The sequence below is a fragment of the Pipistrellus kuhlii genome, unplaced genomic scaffold, assembly GCF_014108245.1.
Source record: "Pipistrellus kuhlii isolate mPipKuh1 unplaced genomic scaffold, mPipKuh1.p scaffold_m20_p_2, whole genome shotgun sequence".
Lineage (NCBI taxonomy): Eukaryota > Metazoa > Chordata > Mammalia > Chiroptera > Vespertilionidae > Pipistrellus > Pipistrellus kuhlii.
Window position 1 is genome coordinate 50,226,183 of NW_023425515.1, and position 21,170 is coordinate 50,247,352.

At 36.1% G+C, this 21,170-nt stretch overlaps 1 protein-coding gene across 1 annotated transcript in view; it reads left to right on the forward strand.

Moving 5' to 3' along the window:
• Nucleotides 1-21,170, forward strand: part of HACD2 (3-hydroxyacyl-CoA dehydratase 2) — an 82,311-nt gene that overhangs the window by 27,925 nt on the left and 33,216 nt on the right. The gene's annotated exons all lie outside the window — the stretch shown is intronic.

A 21,170-nucleotide genomic window follows, 5' to 3' on the forward strand; every position in this document is an offset into this window, starting at 1 on the left:
TAGGCAGGGAGGTGAGCAGTAAGGAGCCAACAGTCCTGGATTGTGAGAGGGATGTCTGACAGCCGGGATCGGGCCTAAACTGGCAGTCGGACATCTCCTAAGGGGTCCCAAATTTGAGAGGGTACAGGCTGGACTGAGACAACCCCCCTAGCGCACAAATTTTGTGCACCAGGCCTCTAGTATGTACATTATTTTGCTAGTACCACACTGACTTGTTTATAGTATCTTGAAATTTGGTAATATAAAATCTTCCAACTTTTTTTTTTCTTAAGTTTTGTATGGGTCTTTGTCTTTCCATATAAACTTTAGAACTAGTTCATTAAAATCTGCAAAATAGTTTTCTGGGTTTTTTATTGAGATTGTGTTGAATCTATGAGTCAAGTTGGGAAGAATTGACATCTTCACAGTAGAGTCTTTCAATTCACAAACATGGAATAGCTCTCCATATAATTAGCTCTTCGATTTTTTTTAAATCACTGTTTTGCAGTTTTCCATATACAAATCCTGTTTTCTTAGATTTATATCTATGTATTTTTTAATATTGTTATAATTTTTTTTAATTTCAAATTCCAGCTATTCATTGCTACTTATATAGGAAGGCAATTGACTCATATGTTGACTTACTATCCTGCAACCTTGTTTTACTTGTTTATTAGTTCCAGGAGTATTTTTGTATATTCTTTGGGATTTCCTATATACCTGTAGACATTAATATCAGCTCTTAATTTTATTGGTCTTTTCAGTTGTTTACTCTGTATTTTATTTATTTCTGCTCTGTTCTTTATTTCCTTTCTTCTGCTAACTTGGGGTTTAGTTTGTTCCTCTCTTTCTAATTCCATGAAGTATAAAGTAGTTATTTGAGGTTTTCTTTCATTATATAAGTGTTATTGCAATAAACTCCTGAGATCTGTTTATGCTACGTCCCATAAGTTTTGGTATGTTGTATTAGTTTCTATTTTCATTTGTCTCAAGATATTTTTTTTAATTTCTACTTTGATTTCTAATTTTCCAAGTTTACTCCAGTTACTGATTTTAATTTCATGCCATTGTGGTCAGATAAAATACTTAATGTAATTTTACTCTTCTTACATTTTTAAATTTTGTTTTATGGCCAACATGTGATCTATTCAGGATAATGTTTTGTGTGCACTTGAAAAGACTGTATATCCTTATGATGTTGAATAAAATGTTCTGTATGTGTATGCTAGATTCACTTGCTCTCTAATATTTGCTGTTTCTTTTTCTGTTAGGGTAATCTATGCATTGTTGAAAGTGGGATGTTGAAGTCCCCTACATTTGTATTACTGACTTAGTTCTCTCTTCAGCTCTGTTAATATTTGCTTTATATATGTAGGTACTCTGAGGTTAGGTGCATATATATTAACAACTAGATGCCCGGTGCACAAAATTCGTGCACGGGGTAGGGGGGTCTCTCAGCCCAGTCTGTATCCTCTCGCAATCCAGGACTGGTGGCTCCTAACTGCTTGCCTGCCTGTCTGATCTCCCCTAACCACTTTGCCTGCCTGGTCTCCTCTAACCACCTCTGCCTCAACCTGCCACTGCGGCTTCTTCCGGAAGGATGTCCAGAAAGTCATTCGGCTGTCTGGTCTAATTAGCAAATTACACTTTTATTATTACAGACTAGAGGCTCAGTGCATTAAATTCATGCATAGAGGGGGCAATGTCCTTCAGCCCGGCCTGCACCCTCTCCAATCTGGGACTCCTTGGGGGATGTCCAACTGCTGGTTTAGGCCTGATCCCAAACCAGCAGTTGGACATTCCTCTCACAATCTGGGATTGCTAGCTCCTAACCACTCACCTGCCTGCCTGCCTTATTGCCCCTAACTGCTTCTGCCTGTCAGCCTGATCACCCCTTAGACACTCCCCTGCCGGTGTGATTGACACTTGACTGCTACCCTGCTAGCCTGGTGGCTCCCAACTGCCCTCCCCTCCTAGCCTGATCACCCCCATCTGCCCTCCCCTGCTGTCCCAATCATCCCCAACTGTTCTTCTCTGCCATCCTGATTGCTCCCAACTGCCCCCTCCTGCTGGCCTGGTCACCCCCAACTGCCCTCGCCTGCTGGCCTGGTTGCCCCCAACTACCCTCCCCTGCAGGCCTGGTCATACTCTTGCCCTCCCCTGTAGGCCTGGTTGTACCAGCTTCCCTCCCCCAGGAGGCCTGTTTGCCCCTAACTGCCCTCTCCTGCAGGCTTTGTCGCACCCAGCTGTCCCTCCCTGTAGGCCTGGTCACCTCCAACTTCCTTCCCCTGCACTCCTGGTCACAACCAACTGCCCTCCCCTGCCGGCCATCTTGTGACAGTGGCCATCTTGTGGTGGCCATCTTGTGATGATGGTGCATGTGACTCCACCTAGGCTATTATTATATAGGATTGTTATATCTTCTTGATGAATAGACCTCTTTATCATTATATAATGATTTTCTCTGTGACACTTTTGACCTGAAGCCTATTTTTTCTGATATAATTTAGTCACCTTTGTTCCCTCTTGGTTACCATTTGCATGGAATTTTTTTTTTTCTGTCTTTCACTTTTAGTGAGTCTCTTGTAGGCAGCATATAATTGGATCTTTTTTCTTAAATTCAGCAACTCTATCTTTTGATTGCAAATTTTAATCACTTTATATTTAAGTAATTATTGAGATTATTACCATTGCCATTTTGTTCTTTGCTTTCTGACTATTTTGAAGTTCCTTTCTCCCTCTCTTGCTGTCTTTCTTTGTGATATGATGATTTTTTAATATAAATCTTTTATTGCTTTTGTATCTTTTGTGTATCTACTGAAGGTTCTTTTCTTTGTGGTAACTATGAGGTTTACATAAAGCATCTTACACTTATAACAGTCTCTCTTAAGCTAATAATCACTTAACTTTGCATACAAAAAATCTATACTTTGACTTCTTTCCTGACATTTTACTTTATTGATGTCACAGTTTATGTATTTTACATATTTTGTATCATTTAAAAGTTATTGAAGCTACAGTTATCTTTAATACTTTTATCTTTTAACTTATATAATAGAGTTTAAAGTGATTTATGTACCACCATCACAATACTTCAGTGTTCTGAATTTGATTATATTCTTACCTCTATAGTGAGTTTTATACTTTTATGTTTTCATGTTATTGGTGTCTCTTCATTTCAATGTGAGGTATTCTTTTTAGCATTTCTTTTAAGATATATCAAGTGGTAATGAATCCCTCAGTTTTTATTTACCAAGGAAAAATCTTTATTTAAGGACAGTTTTGCCTAGTATAATATTCTTGTTTGACAGTTTTTCTTTCAACATTTTGAATATATCATCTTACTATCTTCTGGCCTTCAAGCATTCTGCTGAGAAATTTACTGCTAGTTTTATGGGAATTCCCTTGTACATGCTGAATTGCTTTTGTCTTACTGCTTTCAGAATTGTCTTTGACTTTTGAGAGTTTGATTCGTATATATCTCAGTGAAGATCTCTTTAAATTTAATCTCATTGGGGTTCATGGATCAGGATTTTCATTTCTTCTCCTGATTAGGGAAGTTTTCTGTCATTATTATTTTAAAACTAGAGGCCTAGTGCATGAATTCGTGTACAGGTAGGATCTGGCTGGCCTGCCCCAATTGGGGCTGATAGAGCCTGATCGAGTGGGGCTGAACAGGGGGGGGTGAGGAGAATGTGGGAGGTTGGCCAGCCTGCCCCACCCCCTGGTTGAATTCCTGCTCAGTCGAACTCTCACCTGAGGGGACAATTTCCATATTAGTCTTTTATTTTATAGGATATGTTTTTATTAATTTTTTTAGAGAAAGAGGAAGGGAGAGGGATAGAGATAGAAATATTGATGAGAGATTATCAGTCAGCTGCTTCCTGCTCACTCCTACTGGGGATCAACCCAGGTATGTGTCCTGACTGGGAATTGAACTGGGGACCTCTTGGTCCTGGGTCAATGCTCAACTGCTGAATCTCACCGGCTGGCATTTTTTTAAGTAACCTTTCTACCTCTTTTTCTTTGTCTGCTCCTTTGGGATCCCCATGATGTGTGTATTGCTTAACTTGACGGTGTTCCATAGGCTTTCTTCATTTATTTTAACTCATTTTTCATTTTGTTTCTCTGACCATGTAATTTCAGATAACCTGTCTTCAAGCTAGATAATCCTTCTGCTTGATTGAGTCTCCTGATGTAATTCTCTATGGAATTTTTGAGTTCAGTCATTGTGTTATCCAGCTCCAGAATTTCTATTTGGTTCTTTATTTTATTTATTTTAATCCTCACACGTGTATTTTAGAGAATGGAAGGGAGGAAGGACGAGGCGGGGTGGGGGGAGGGGGAGGAGAAAGAGAAAGAGAAACATTGACGTGAGAGAGACACATCAATCTATTGCCTCCCACGTTCACCTCAACCAGGCCAGGCATTAGATGTGCAACCAAGGTTCCTGCCCTTGACTGGAAATTGAACCCATGACCCTTCAGTCCACTTGCTGATGCTGTAATCACTGACCCAAACTGGCCAGGGCAAAATGAACTGAAATGTTTTGATCCTCTTTTTATTTTTTTCTGATAGTACTTTTGTATGGTTGTCAGTTGCTTTCATCTTTTTAATTTGTGGATAGGGTTGGAAGTTTGAGTTGGTTTATAGGATTTATATTTTGAGAACACTTACTGGTAAATGTGGTGAAGGATAATCTCTTCATTGGATGGCGTTTTGTTTGAAAAGATCTGTAGGAATGGAAATTGTCCATTGTTTTAGCTCCTACATGCTTCACAGAGATCTAAATTTCCTCCTTTCCCTGTTTTCTTTTTGGTGACTCATTTTCAAAATTTAGTCACCAAAAGGCACACCTCCCTTTCTTTTTATCCATTTCTTCCCTAGACGCAGTGCCGTTTTGAGATTGCCACTCAAATCCCACAGGCAGAAGTCTATTCCCTATAGTTAGTATTCTGGTTGACAAGGTGTTTCTATAGTTAAGGTAGGCTGCCTCTTTCTGGGGTGATTTTAGCTCAAATAAGGCCTCAGTTCCTCTCTTCTCTCATACATGTCTTTTTTCCAAACTTCTCACTTTCCACAAAAGTTTTTTGGGAAGAATCGGGACTTTTTTAAAACGCCGCGGGACGCGAGACAAATTGTTAGAAATCAGAACTGTCCCACCAAAAGCGGCACGTCTGGTCACCTTACACATAAGCCTTGACTCCCACTTCTTTGCCTTTTCACCATATTCCCTCTGCTTCTCTCTCTCTCCCCCTTTAGGAAACATTGTTTCTCTACCTCTATATTTTTATCCTCTCTTTGCTCTCGTGCCCTAGCCCTACTCTGGAATCTCTATATCCGTCTTTCTCTTCCTTCTTACCTTTTCTTCCTCCCATCTATTTTTCCTACCTCTTGATTTTGGCTGATTTTTCCATTTTCCTTCCTTCCCCCTCAACACACACACACTTCCCCATTTATCCCTCTGTATTCTCTTTTCTCAGACTCTAGTCCGTCCTCCACTGCCCAGGTATGCATTTTGGTCATGTACCTGCTCTTCTCCTTTAGGGAATTTGTGTTTGCATAGGCAGCTTGAAGCCAGACTACCATTTCTAAAGTGTGGGGTAGAGGAGAGTGGAGTGGGAAGAAATTATCAAATACTTCTAGACTAGAAGCCAGTTCACTGTTTCTTCCTTGCCCTTGCCTGTATTTGTCTTCTGAGTATACATGGGTTCCCAAAGGACAGTTCTGGAGTGCCTTGAAAGCCATAAACAGTTACAACTTGGTGTAGGAAACACCCCCAGAAGCCTCAAACCTGATAAAAGGGGCCTGAATAATCAGGAATAAGGCTTTAAAGGAATGTCAATCAGCATCAGTTCTTCGTGTGTTCAATGGTGGCTCTTTTTCACAGCCTTCTTGAGATTTGGTTCATCTTTACTTTTTATCACAGTTGTAGCCTTGAGAAGCATGACTAATAATTTCAGGAGGCAGTTGAATAAAGAGTGTTTTGAACTCCTAAGTTGTTCAGTTAATGACAGCTGCTCAGAAAGGAATCAAGGATCTATAAATAATGGCAGATCAGTACCTTGAATAAACTGTCAGGAGTTAAATAGACAGCTTGTTCTTAAAGATAGATTTTAGAGCTGAAATATATTGTTTCTTTATTGACCTCTAAAAAGAGAGAGAGTGAGAGAGAGAGAGAGAGAGAGAGAGGGAGGGAGGGAGGGAGGGAGGGAAGGAGGGAGGGGGGGGAAACCAAAGGGTATGTGACAATTTTTAAGGCCAGAATAATTTTCTACATATATATGTCTAATATATGTTTAATTTTCAATAAAGTATATAGGGTAGAATCTTAAACTATAATAAGCACACCTTATTATGTTTTTTGAAGGGCCATAAAGGGTATATTGTTTACCCTTCTGCAGTGATAAAACTGGTTATTACTTCCAGAGAATGAATAGACCCTCAAAATATTAAGTAATTACACAATTTATAGCTTTCCTAAATATAATTATATATTAACAATATGGTTCTGGTGAAAGATTCTATGATAATCTATTGATACGTTAAAAACCACCCCAGCCTGACCATTGTGGCTTAGTGGCTGAGCATTGACCCATGAATCAGGAGGTAACGGTTCAATTCCTGGTCAGGACACAGTCTCAGGTTTTGGCTTGATTCCCAGTGGGGGCGTGCAGGAAGCAGCTGATCGATGATTCTCTCTCATCATTGATGTTTCTCTCTCTCTCTTCCTCTCCCTCTCTGAAATCAATAAAAATATTTTTTAAAAATAAAATAGGCAAGCAACTATTATGATAGTTAAATACCTCAGTAAATACTGCATTTATATCTGATAGATCTTGACCTGGCATTGGTTGCTACATTCTTAGCTTAAAAAAAAAAAAGTTTTTAAAAGATATTCATGAATACCACATGTCAAACTTGCAAAAGAAAGCAGACAGCAGACTTTTTACTTGTTTGTTTTTGGACATAATGTTCTAGTGATTTTTTTATTTTTTTTTATTTTTTTAGAAATATGAACTGTTTCATAGGTGATTCAAAAAATTGTGAACCAAAGGAATTGTTACAACAAATTTCCACCATATTCTTTCTTTTTTTATGCCATTAGTCTTTGTGACTGTCAACTATAATTGAAATAGCTTCTTTTAAAAAATATATTTTATTGATTTTTTACAGAGAGGAAGAGAGAGAGAGAGTTAGAAACGTTGATGAGAGAGATCATCGATCAGCTGCTCCTGCACACCCCCTACTGAGGATATGCCCGCAACCAAGGTATGTGCCCTTGACCAGAATCGAACCTTTCAGTTCACAGGCCTACGCTTTATCCACTGAGCCAAACCAGTTTCGGCTGAAATAGCTTCTGTTAAAAAGTGTTGCTTGCCGAAACCGGTTTGGCTCAGTGGTAGAGCTTTGGTCTGCGGACTGAAAGGTCCCAGGTTTGATTCTGGTCAAGGGCATGTACCTTGGTTGCGGGCACATCCCCGGTAGGGGGTGTGCAAGAGGCAGCTGGTCGATGTTTCTCTCTCATCAGCGTTTCTGGCTCTCTATCTCTCTCCCTTCCTCTCTGTAAAAAAAAAAATCAATAAAATATATTAAAAAAAAACACAAAGTGTTGCTTAGCCTGGCTGGTGTGGCTCAGCGGTTGAGTGTCAGCCCAGGAACCAAGTGGTCGCAGATTCGATTCCTGGTCAGGGCACATGCCCCTGGTTTGGGGCTCAATCCCCCATCCCCAGTGGGGAGTGTGCAGGAGGCAATTGATCAGTAATTCTCTCTCATCATTGATATTTCTGTTTCTCTCTCTCCCTTCCTCTCTCTCTCAAAATCAATAAAAACATTTAAAAAAAATAAAATGTTACCTACTTCTGCATTCTGATATACTTTGTTCCTCTTAAGTCATCCAAATTCCCTTCAGATTTTTGGTTCATTTTCTCAATGTGTGTAAGTAGGATTACAATGTAAATGTCAGTATTCTGTCTACTGTGCTTTAACCAAATAGGGATTTCCTTTTCCCATATAAGAAGTCTGTCTTTCTGCTCTGCCGTCACTAGTGTGTGACTTCTGTGTTGGTGCATGTGATCCCGTAGTTACAAGATGGCTATGATGAGTTGGTGGTATCATGTCACATTCCAGGTGGAAAATGGCTGCATAGCAAGGCTTTCCATAAACTCTCACTTCGTTTTTTTCGTTGATCAGAACTGTGCCACATGGCTTTCTCCAATTATAAGGGATTCCAAAGAAGCTAGTGTTTTATTGGGGTATACCATACCACAAATAAGATGTGTTCTGTAAGCAAGGAATCTGAGAGAGAGAATGGCCCTGGCTGGTGTGGCTCAGTTGGTTGGAGTGTCATCTGGTGCACCAAAGGGTTTCTATTTGATTCCCAGTCTGGGTACAGACCCAGGCTTCGGCCCCTGGCTGGGGGTGTTGGGGGGGGGGCATACAGGAGGTGGCCAATTGAAGTTTCTCGTTTGGGGAGAATACTCAGTGAATAAACAAAAGATTTAATGGTTGCTGAAGTCTCAGCCTATTGAGCAATCCATGAGTATATCACTTGGGAAAAGAAGATAGTGATAGTACTTGATGTGAATAATCTAGCTGCTTTATATTTTTCAAGTTGGATTTGAGCAGCAAAACCATCTATTGATTTATCCATATGTAATATACATGGTCATATAAATCTCATTAATGACCTTCTACATGATCTCCTTTCAGCAAAGTCTTCATTAGAATAGAGGTATTTGAATAAATAAACTCTTACAAAAGCTGTACTTGAATAAGTAAACTCTTAAAAAAACTTATCCTAAGTTTTCAATGTAGCTTTTTTATTATATGTGATTTTATTTTTGCTAAAATGATTTTTTATTGTATGTGATTTTATTTTTGCTTAAAATCAGCTGTGTGTGAAAACAGTTACACATTAATTGAAATTGTATCCATTTTATTTTTAACAGAATTTATAATATTAAAGTTATGGTGAGGTCTTTTTTTTAATTGAAAAGGCATTATTTTCTAAAGTAACCTTATTTTTATGTAAAAATAACACATTGTTAAAAAGAATTTAACTAATACTGAAAGAAAAAGAATGAAATAATCTAATTAACCAAAAATAATTATTATTACCATCTTAGATATACATTTCTGTGCATACAAAGTAGTTGTATTTTAGAATTTAGGTAATAGATTTTGGAATTATTTGTGAACATAATTCAGTGTGAATAAGTATGAACTGAGATATTGCTTGACATAAAAATCTGGGAAATTTTGGAAAAATAACTCCATTTCAGCCTTCAAAAGGTAAATAAAGGTTATTGTTTGATGCTCATTATTCATAACTGAAAATCTTTGAAGTCATGTTTCTGGAAAAGTTTGGCATTAATAAATTCTTACTGATTTGGATTTATCTTGTAATAAGAAAAAAGCTTTTGTTCTGAGCCTAGAATTTCCTTATTCCTCCTTAAGACCATTTATTTATTTTGGGGGCTCACAATTGAAATACCAGAATAATAGCAGATGATTGATATGAAAATGGAATTTTTTTACAATGACCACTTAAAATTCTGTGTAGGTTTGGATCTTTTTGTATCTGAGCATTCACTTGCCTATCATTTTCAAGCTACAGATATATTCCACCTCTCTAGTTAAATTTAGCTGAGGAATTGTTAGGTACAGGTTATAATTGCTCTTTCTCTTTTCTTCACTTTTCCAGCCTCTGCAATACTTTGACAAGCTTCACTCCTCCTGCAAGCAGTGTTTTCAGTGTGTGTCTTTTATCGCTGTCAACAGGCTCTTTCCATGTTCTGCTGGCCTCCTACTAAATGAATGCCCCCACCACCTCCACCCCCGCGTTAGTGCAGGCATGGGAAATAGAACGGGGCAGTCATTGCGTTTCTAACATTTATTGTATAGTATTGGCAGCCCTCCATAGATCTTTCTTTTATACTTCTTAGATCTCTTGGCCTACAATAAGAGTCAAGTTGCCCCCAAATGGTTCTTGGTGCCTTGATTACTAGCTCAAAGATTAAGTAGCTAGGCACTTTTATAAGTTTGGGTAACAGAAAAAAGTAAAAAATATTGTTTTCCATTTAAATGCCACTTTAACATTATTTATTGGACAAATAAGATTATCAATATAACGGAATTCATTTAATGAAAAGAATAAAATGCCCTTAAGTTCTGCAATTCTAGTCAACAATTTTGTTTTTCTGTGTTTCTTTCAGGCCTGCAAATACAGTTTTTATTATACTTTGCATATACAGTCTTTACTTTGTTATAATTAGAGTGGCTACTGGGAATTGAACTGTGATCTCCAGGTTCATAGGTCGACATTCAACCACTGAGCCACCCTGGCTGGGCAGAGTCTCGATTTTTTTAAAGACAAAAGTGATTTTGTTCTTTATATACTTTGAATGTTAACCTTTGTCATATTGGTTTTATATATTTTAATTCTGTTCTAGTTATATATTGACCAATAATTAACCTTCTTTGAGAGTTACCACCAGATTTTAATCATACATATTAATCTGTTTTATTCAACTATCTGTATAACCTTGGCAAATCACTTTACCTCTCCAGGTCTCACTTTCCTCATCTATCAGGTACTGGGTTGAACTTGAACTATTAGTTCCTTCCTATCGCTCTGACAGCCAAGATTTTCTTAGCTAAAGATCATCAGATTTAAGTAACCCTTGTGGTTCCTTGCTATTTTAAATTAGAATCTTTCTCATGGAAACCTTTAACAACCTTCTAGTAAAGTTAAACTTCATCTTCTTCAGCTTTCTTTATTTATCCACATGGTTTGGTAGAGCTTTCTCAAAGCTCTGTGAGAAAAAGCAAGGTTTGGTAAAAGTATACTTTTTGGTTTGCTTAAGTGAAATCCTGTGATTGTTGTTTTTTTCAAGTCATAAGGGAATGACTATTCTCTCAACCTTGTCATTACATCTTGTATTATTTCAAGTGACCATTGGACTAGGTTCAGCCTTTTGAAAAAGCTTTACATATATGAACTTTCAGAAGCATATTGAGACAAAACAAAGTTTTAAAGTAGAAATACTAGTAAAAAAATTTTTGTTGCTGTCCAGTACTTAGGGATTGTTAACATAAGTTAGCAAAATGTGGCTATAAATATGAGTTCAAGTATCAATTTTATTTGGCCCGCCATTTTACTAAATTCTTTTTTCTTTTTAAGAAAAACTTACGATGTAGTCTTGCTGGTGAAATATATATTGAATATCATTTCGAGGCTGCTATAAGCAGTCTGGTCTAATGCTTGGAGTTCTGTGAACAAGAAAAATAACCTGCTGGCAAATTACAATAGCTAACTACAATATGCAGGTTTGAGTGAGTTTCCATGACTTATAATTGACTCTTGTCATCTTTAGAGAATAGTTTATAATCTTTTTTTCCCAAAATGTGACAACCTTTTATGTTATCTTCTGAAAGGTTGGAGATCCATTATTTTTTTTCATGTCTATATTTTGCTCTCATTCAGAGATTAGACTTTCAGTAACTTTATTCCTAAAGAGTGGAGGCCCCAAAAGTAAACAAAGAAATTAAAAGCCTCTGAATGTTTGATAAAGCCCTCAAAAAACTCATTTCATTCAGAGGCTTGTGGGCCTCCAATGAAATCAATTATTGTTACTTTTTACATGTAAGAACTTCAATTAAGTGGAAGAAGGGCAAGCTGACCTGGCCATCTGAAACAGAGAGGAAACAGTAAAATAACAATAATAACAGAAACCCCAGAAAATAGATGTATTAAGAACATCCTGTAAACCAGAAACTACTCCTATAGTCAGAGTCATTTTATATATAGAGCACCTGATTCTATTTCTTTTCATGGACTACACAACTGAATTGTTTTCTCTCCTTATATTGGTTGTAAAGGAGCTCAGAGCCAAGTTTGTAATCTGCCCCAAACAAGTACACAGGCCTTCTCTCATCTATTTAGGTATTAATTTCTCCCGTGGTTTTAGGATATTTTTCTACCCTTATTTTCCCTATGCCCAACGTCCTATTTTATATTTTTAATATATATTTTACTGTGTTTTCAGCTTTTCTCAAGTTTTCCTAATGTCTAAAAGGAGTATAGTTTCACACCCAGAGGTTTGAGAGTAAAAGCAAGATAGCCTGCCATAAATGTGAAACACTTTTGAAGTCTCCCCCTTTGTTTGTTTAAGTATAAAAATAGATTTCTCCCTCAATGTTTTTTTTCAGGGGAAAAATCAATGAACATGCAAAAAATATATATGTATATATATATATATATATATATATATATGTGTGTGTGTGTGTGTGTGTGTGTGTGTGTGTATGTATGTATATAACCGTCAGGGAAAAATCAATGAACATGCAATATATATATGTATGTGTGTGTGTGTGTGTGTGTGTGCGTGTGTGTGTATGTATATGTATATAACCGTCCTTTGGCTTTATCTCCTAAAGTATCCATTTCAATTTAGTAAACAGTAAGCATGAATGTACTTAGTAACACCATCTTTTAATACAAAATGCAATGCCCTCTTACAATTTAGTACATCTTTTAGAAATGTCAATCTCGAATAAATCCAGAGCTTATCAGATAAATGCCATAGTTTTGCTATTGCTCTCAGTATAGGATACACATTTCTTTTGCCAGAGCGCAATAAAGTAAGAGTGGTTATGTAAAATATATTAAAAATTGTTTTCTTGTTTGTGGAGGTATCAGAGGTATGGCCAGTTTTCTGTGTTTGGAAAAAAAGAAAAGAGAATTGCTCTCTGTTTATTCTTTTAAAAAAATCCCCCAAAACAGTACTCTTTTCCCTTGAATTCCATCCATGGTCCCACCTTACTCTTCATTTTGGCCAGAAATAATTGGTTTCCCTACGTTTAAGCTTTTACTCTAAGAGAAAATATTTAAGAAAATTTCTGTTTAAAATTAGAATTAGTTTAGTTTCAGAATTTTATTTTTGCTGATGCCAAATAGTTAATGTCTTCTTAAGAATAATGATTTTATTAATTTTGAAGTTATAATTCATGCTTTTATAAGGAATTCAAACAGCATGGAAAAGTAAACAGTAATGTTTTTAAAATGGCTCCAAATTCTACCAGTAGAACTAATTTTCATTAGTGCTAGATAAACATCATTCCAGAGAGCATTCACTTCACACATATATTAATATAAGGAAGAAAAAGTAGATGGGTGGAAGAATCAAGATCTATTGCTCATATTATACATGCTATTTTTCATTAAAATCATTGAGTTAATAAAAAATAAGTTACATAACTTTTTTTTTTTTTTTTACCATGAGATACATATTATATACTAAAAGGTCCTGAAGTTTAACAAAGTGATTATGAAAAATTTAGGTTAGAATTACGTTTAGCTATATTTTAGTGTTAGGCAATATCTCTTAACCTGTTAACCGGGGAGTTCCCTTTTCAATTACGCAACCTGTAATGGGCGTGTACTCTTTCACGCCCATTATTATTAATGGGCGTGAAAGAGTACACGCCCATTACGTCCTCCGGGCGTGACGTACTGACGAGTCAGTACGTCACGCCCGGAGGACGTAATTTCATATTATTATTTTTCTTTATTTATACTTAATTAAAATAAATGATATATATATTTTTTCATTTATTTACCGGTATATATAAAGCACAAAGGAAAATACAAAATTACAAAAAAATAGAAAAGAATACCAACAAAAAAATGGAAACATCGAATTAAAAAATTATAAATTTTACAAACAATTATAAAGATTACAAAAAATATATACGGTCCCTCTCAGGGTGCAACATAAATTTCCAGGATGTATTCATACGTCCTACCCGTTCCCTATATTGTTTACGTTTGACGTATTTATAGGTCCTGCTCAGTTAACAGGTTAATTCTATTAAGGAAATTAGTATTGTCACTTCTTATATCTCTTCCTCAACTCACCCCTTTTTTCTTAATTCCCTCAACCTGAGCACATGTTTATTGATTTTCTAGAGAGAGAGAGAAAGGGAGAGAGAAACATCAATGTAAGAGAGAAACATACATGCCCCAACGGAATCAAACCCTCAACCTAGGTATGTGCTCCAAGCAGGAATCAAACCTGTAACCTTTTTGGTGTACGGGACAATGCTCCAATCAACTGATCCACACCACCCAGAGCCCTGACTCCCATTTTTAAAAACATATTATTTATTATTGTGGCTTATAAGCACTTACACTATGTTCTAAAACCGTAATTACGGTACTGGTAATTGTTAAGTTTTATTGATATGTATTTGAATGGATTCATTGCCTACTATAGGCCCTCTTATCATGGCTTCTCCATTCCTGAATTCTTTATTTTGACTTATCTCTTGTTTAAATTTCTGACAGCATGTATCTCTCAAGAAGGTCAGTCACATTGGTATTATGTGGCAAACCCTTTCATTATTTAGTGATGTTTACCTTTTGCCATTTCATTTGAATGCTATCTTGGCTGGGTATAATATTCTTGAACATACTTTCTTTCCCTTCGACCTTTGTAGTGTTGCTTCATTGTCTTCTGACATTGGATGTTGCTGTGGAGAAGTCTGAAGCCAGGCTGATTTTCTTACCACTTTGTAGGTAACTTGCTTTTTCTGTCTGGATCCATAAAATATTTTTGTAACCAGAAATTTCTCGGTTTTACACATTCACTATCACTTGTCGTTTTCTGGAACACAGTGTATTTTTTCAGTACAAATTGAGTTGTTGTTTTTTTTCCATTTCTTGGATTATATCCTTGAATGCATTTACTGTTCCATATATTGGGTTCTCTACTTTAGGGATAATAATTATCACTGAGTTGGACTATCTTTATTTTCCATAATTACTAGCTTCTTTCCAGTTGCTTTAATATTTGACTCCTCTCCCCCAAAATATGCATATATTTTTTAGTTTCCCCTAGATGCAATGCATGCTTTATTTATTTTTTCTTGCATTATGTTTGTATGGTTGCCATTCCTTTTCATCTTCCTAAAGTGAAAGCATCTCTGTCCAATTATTTGCTCTGATATAAATGTTACTGGATTATCCCTTATTGCATTTTCACAGTGTTTAACATTTAATTGTTTTCCTCTGTGAGCTAGAGTTTAAGGATTGGAGTTTTCATTTTCATATATTCTATACATTAAGGTTAGGGCTTGGAAGAATGCATAGATACTAAAACATAAAGCTTCAGTAATTAAAACTACATATATATGCATTGATATAAAAGAAGATATTCGGGATATTTTTTAGGGAAGAAAAGCAAGTAATAGAACAACAGTGTGTATAAAATGTTGCTATTGTGTAAAAATTGGGGCAAATGTGAATAAATATACCTTTATACATTCACTTGCATAATTGCTATTATATAGCTAAAATATAAATCTGGAGTGAAAGAAGGAATTAATAATTGGTTATATGTGGGAAAGGCCCCTGAGTGGTAGTAAGATGGGATGTGAGTAGGAGGGAGACTTTTCTCTGCATATCTTTTAATACTTTTGAAATTTTGAACAATGTGTATGAATTGCTTCTTTAAAAATGTGAACTCTTCCTTCTCTTCTCAGATTTAATTCGTTTCTCCTGGATTCCTCAACCCTATAGAAAGTATTCCCATAGGGAACTTTTTACCAGTCCTGCAGTATGGGGCCTGAAAAACTTGGTGTTGATGAGGTGGCACCTGCTTAGTCACTTTTCCTACATCCCCATCACTTTCCAGTCAGAAATTAATATTTCCCCACACTCCAGTCAGAAATTAATATTTCTCTTCGAATGTGGTCCTACTAGTGAAAATTCTCAGAATTTTATTGATTCACTTTTAGGGTTGTGAGTAGAGTGAGAAGTGTCTAATCTTTCCTTTTGTGGTTAGCACATTTAAAAATTATGGCATAAAGTTATACTGCATTTCTTTTTGGTTGCTGCTGGTGATTTTTGTTGTTATTTAATTTTGTTACTTTTATTTCAGTGGATCTGGTATTTGGATAGGGAGATTCTGATTTCACTTGCCATCATTTAATTTAATTTCTGGCACCAACTTTGTGTCTCCTGCCTTGTCTTGGTTTGGTCTCCATTACCCATGTATTGCTTGATGGTTGGAGCTCTTTCACTGGTTGTGGACACTTCCTACTCTTGCTCCCAACCTTGTTGCCTTTTTTGTACCTAACTTTCAACCTGGTCTTAGTCATATGTAGCCAATCTCCCAACCCCACTCTCCTGGCCCATCTAAGGGCTGCATTGGGTAGGAAGGATTTTCAGTGCTGCCCAGCTTTCCTGGGCTCAGCTGCTTGGGGATCACCCTAGTTCTGGGGAAATAAGAAATCAATTGCCAGATCCACTTTATACAGCTTTTGCCACACACACACACACACACACACACACACACACACACCTGTATTTATTTTATCTGCTAATGTTTTGCTTCAAAAGTTCATTGCCCTTTCAACATAAATTCTTATAATTATTTCTCAAATTATAATCTTGCATTTCCAAAGATTTACACTGTTGACAGAGCTTTCTGAAACCAATAGGCAATCACGTCATTTCCTGTTTACAAATGTTTAGAAGTCTTGTACCATCTTGAGGGAAAAGTCCTAAAACGAAGAGCCATCCCAGAGCAAATCAGTTGTAAACTAAGAGTATAAGTTCCTGAGGGCAGGGACACTCTCCTTCACTGTTGTATCCTCAAAATGAAGAACAACACCTGGTATGGCTTGTTTAGGTACTCCAAAAATATTTTTTGAATTAGATATTTTAAATCAAATTAATGAATAATAGAGGCCTAGTAGTAAATCTTTTTTGAGTGAATTTTTATATTGCTGATAAATTGCAGAATCTCCTTTTTGTTGTCTGTAAACCAGCGGTTGCCAACTGGTGTTCTGCGGACCACTGGTGATCTATGAGGACCCAAAGGTTGGTGACCGCCGGTTTAGGAAACATTTGGAGCAGCGGTCGCCAGCCAATTAATTTAAGTAATTAGCAACAACAAAAAACCTGCAACCTAGTTATGGGACCTGACTAGGAATTGTACCTGCAACCTTTTGGTAGATGGGAAGACATTCCAAACCAACTAAGCCATCCTAGCTAGGGCAAGAATGTGTTTTAAGATAAAAATTTAATTGAGAAAAACAAACTATAGAGAGTATAAATGATATAAGTTAAACTATTTAAATATATACTTAAGGATTAATATCATTAAAATGTCCACACTATCCAAAGCGATCTACATATTCAGTGCAATCCCCATCAAAATACCAATGGGATTTTTTTCAGAGTGAGAACAAAAAAAAATCCTAAAAATTATATGGAACCTCAAAGGACCCTGAATAGCTATAGCAATCTTGAGAAAGAACTAAGTTGAATGTATCATGCTTCCTGACTTCAAGCTATATTACAAACCTATGGTTAAAACAATATGGTACTGGCACAAAACCAGATATATGGATCAATAGAACAAAATGGCTCAGAAATAAACTCACTTATATGGTCAATTAATTTATGGCAAAGGAAGCAATAATACACAATAGAAAAATGATAGTCTCTTCAATAAATGGTGTTGGAAAAACTGGATAAATACATGCCAAAAAATTTTAAACTGGACAACTCATACCATATACAAAAAATAGACTCAAAATGGATTAAAGACTTAAATGTAAGACCTAAAACCATAAAATTTATTGAAGAAAATATAGATAGTAAACTTTTTTTTTTACCTCAGTCTTTTAAAATATATTTTTATTTATTTCAGAGAGGAAGGGAAAGACAGAAACATCAATGATGACAGAGAGTCATTGGTCAAGCCTGAAACATAGGCATGTGCCCTCACCAGGAATTGAACCATGATTTCCTGGTTTATAGGTTGATATTCAACCACTGAGTCACATCAGCGTTTGACCGCAGTCTTAGTAGTATCTTTTTGGATATGTATTATCTGGCAAATAAAACAAGAGCAAAAATAAACAAATGGACTACATCAAACTAAAAAGCTTCTGCACAGTGAAGGAAACCATCACCACAACAAAAAGACAACTTACTGAATGGAAGATAGTCACAACATACATATTCCACAATGGGTTAATATTCAAAATATATAAGAAACTCATACAACTCAACATCAAAAAACATTTACCAGTAAAAATGAGGAGAGAACATGAATCAACATTTCTCCAAGGAAGACATGCAAATGGCCACAGGCATGTGAAAAGATTGCTCAGCATCACTAATCATTAGGAAGATGCAAATCAAAACTACAATGAAATACCATTTCATACTCTCAGATGGTTGTTATCCAAAAGTCAACAAATAACAAGTGTTGTCTAGGATGTAGAGAAAAGAGAACCCTTCAGCACTATTGGTGGTATTGTGAATTGGTGTAGGCACGGTGGAAAACACTAGAAATTTCTTTAAAAAATTAAAAATAAAACTACCATTTGACCCAGCAATTCCACTTCTGGCTATTTATTTAAAAACATGCACACACATATACTATTAACTCAGAAAGATACAGGGAGGGACAAAAGTAGGTTTACAGTTATTTGTATGGAAAATAATGCAATAACTAATAAATAATACAAGAATGAACTCTATTTTGCATACTCAAACCTGTATACTTACTTTTATCCAACCCTGTATATGTACCCCTATGTTTGTTGCAGCATTTTTTACAGTAGCCAAAATATGGAGGCAACATTGGTGTCCCATCAATAGATGAATGGATAAAGAAGATGTGGTCCTCACCAGTAAAAATGAATCTTGCATTTGCCTTTTTTTCTTCTTTTTTTTTTCCTATGCAGAAGCTAAAGGGCCTCTAAAATCCCAAACATTCCGTAATTACCAAAGCTTTGCCTCTATTATAAGAAACCCTTTGTCCACTGGCAGTCAGTCCCTTTCCCTTTTAACCTGGTAATCTACTTTTGATGCCTATAATTTGCCTATTCTGGACTTTAATATAAATTGAATCATGTAACATATGGTCTTTTGTCACTGGCCTTCTTTCAGCATAATGTTTTCAAGGTTCATCAATAGAGTGGTATATGTCAGTACTTCATTTCTTTTTACTTATCTATTACTTTTTATTTACTTTATTTCTAAAGTTTTATTGTATAAGTATACCACATTTAATTCATTCATCTGTTGGACATTTTGATTGTTTCCACTTTTGTGTGACTTATATTTTCATTTTTCTTGGACATGTATTTATACATCTACAAGTAGAATTACTGGGTCATGTAGTAATTCTGTATTTAATACTTTGAGGCCTGGCCAGACTGTTTCAGATTGGCTGCACCCTTTTATAACCTCATCAGCAGCGTATGAAGGTTCCAATATCAAGATGTCCTCCTTAATATTTACATATGGTGTAAGGAAGTGTTCTAACTCCATTCTTTTGCATGTTATTATCTGTCTCTCTTTTTTATCATAGCCATCCTAGTGATGTGAAAGATAGGTCATTATGGTTTTCATTTGCATTTCCTAATAACTAATGGCCATGTACATTCTTTGGAGAAATCTCTATTCAAATCCTTTGCCCACATTTTAAATTAGGTTATTTGTCTTTTTATCATTAACTTGTAAGAATTCATTATATACCTTTGCAGATATCTTCTCCTATCTGTAGGTTGTCTCTTCACTCTCCTGATGTCCTTTAAAGAACTTGAGTTTAATTTTGATGAAGTCCAATTTATTTATATTTTCTTGTGCCTTTTATGTCTCTCATACCTAATAAACTATTGCTTAATCCAAGGGCACACAGATTTACATGTCTTTTTTCCCAACAGTTTTATAGTTTTTAACCCTTCTATTTAGAACTTTGATCGATTTTGAGTTAATTTTTATATATGGCATAAGGAAATGATCTAACTCTATCCATTCTTTTGCATGGGGCTATCCAATTGTCCCAACACCGTTTGTTGGGAAAAACATTGAATTATCTTAGCACTTACGTTGAAAATCATGTAACCATAATTTTGGGCTCCCAACTTTATTCCATTGACCTGTATGTCCATATATTAATATATTTCTTGCATTCATTTTACGAAGATTTATTAAGCATTTTTATTTGCTAAGCACTTTCTTAACATGTCTATGTTACTTGTTTTGCTTTTGGGAACCAAACCATCCCTCTTGAAGCCCAAATCTTCTTTTTTTAAATATTTTTTTCTATTGATTGATTTACTTTAAGGAGAGAGAGGGAGAGAGAGGGGGGGGAGGGGAGAGGGGGGGGGGGGGAGGGAGAGAAACATCACTTTGTTGTTCCACTTATTTATCCATTCATTGGTTGCTTCTTTATGTGCCCTGATCGGTGATCAAACCTGCAACCTTGGCTTATCTGGACAATGCTCTAAACAACTGAGCAGGGCAATGTAAATCCTCTTTCAGAAACTCATTCTAACAGTTTACAGCATCTCTTTTTCTTTAGAGTTACAAAGTGATTTCTTTCATAGCCAAACCTATAGAGGCAGTAAGTTATATTTCTATCTGATTTGTACATGGTCTTTTGGTAAATTATAGTTTGTCCAACTATATAAATGTCCCGAAGTCTGAGTGCATTTTAGAGGGTTTGGACATTGGTCTGAGATAGCCCAGTAAACGTGTTGAAAATGAGGTTAGTTTTAAAGTGGAAGAAGGATCTGGGAGTATGGTGAGAGATTCCTGGCAGGTGTGGAGTGGCCCACATGCAACTCAATAGATCTGAGAAGTTGGTAAGTCTAGTTGCTGCAACAGTAAAGCCAGAGTAACAGTGGGGGGCTGTTGGATTGTATACCTATAATCCTGCTTTTAGATTTTATTTTAGTAGCAGTCCCTTGCCAGGGTAAAGTTACAAGAGAAATTATGTTTGTAGATATGGCTTATTGCTGGGTTTAAGATGACCTAAAGGAGGCAAGAATTTTATGCAATGGTGGTAGCTGGTCTCTAGATAGAGATTGTGGTTATAGAAATCGAAGGGAGAGGCCAAAGAAATGCAAATTTAGCCAAGCTTGAAGCGTACTTAAAATAATTAAATCTGACTTGAGGACATTGGGAGGACAATTGTACCCATGCTTACTGTAATAAACAAGGTGAGAAGAAATGGTTTGTAAAGATAAACTTTGATTTTGTTATGCTTGTTGGCAAAATCTTCAAGTGAATATAAAAGATACCAACATAACCATTAGATGGTATAACAAGTCTGATATTTAGGAGCTTCCAACATTCAATAGATACAAATACGTATTGG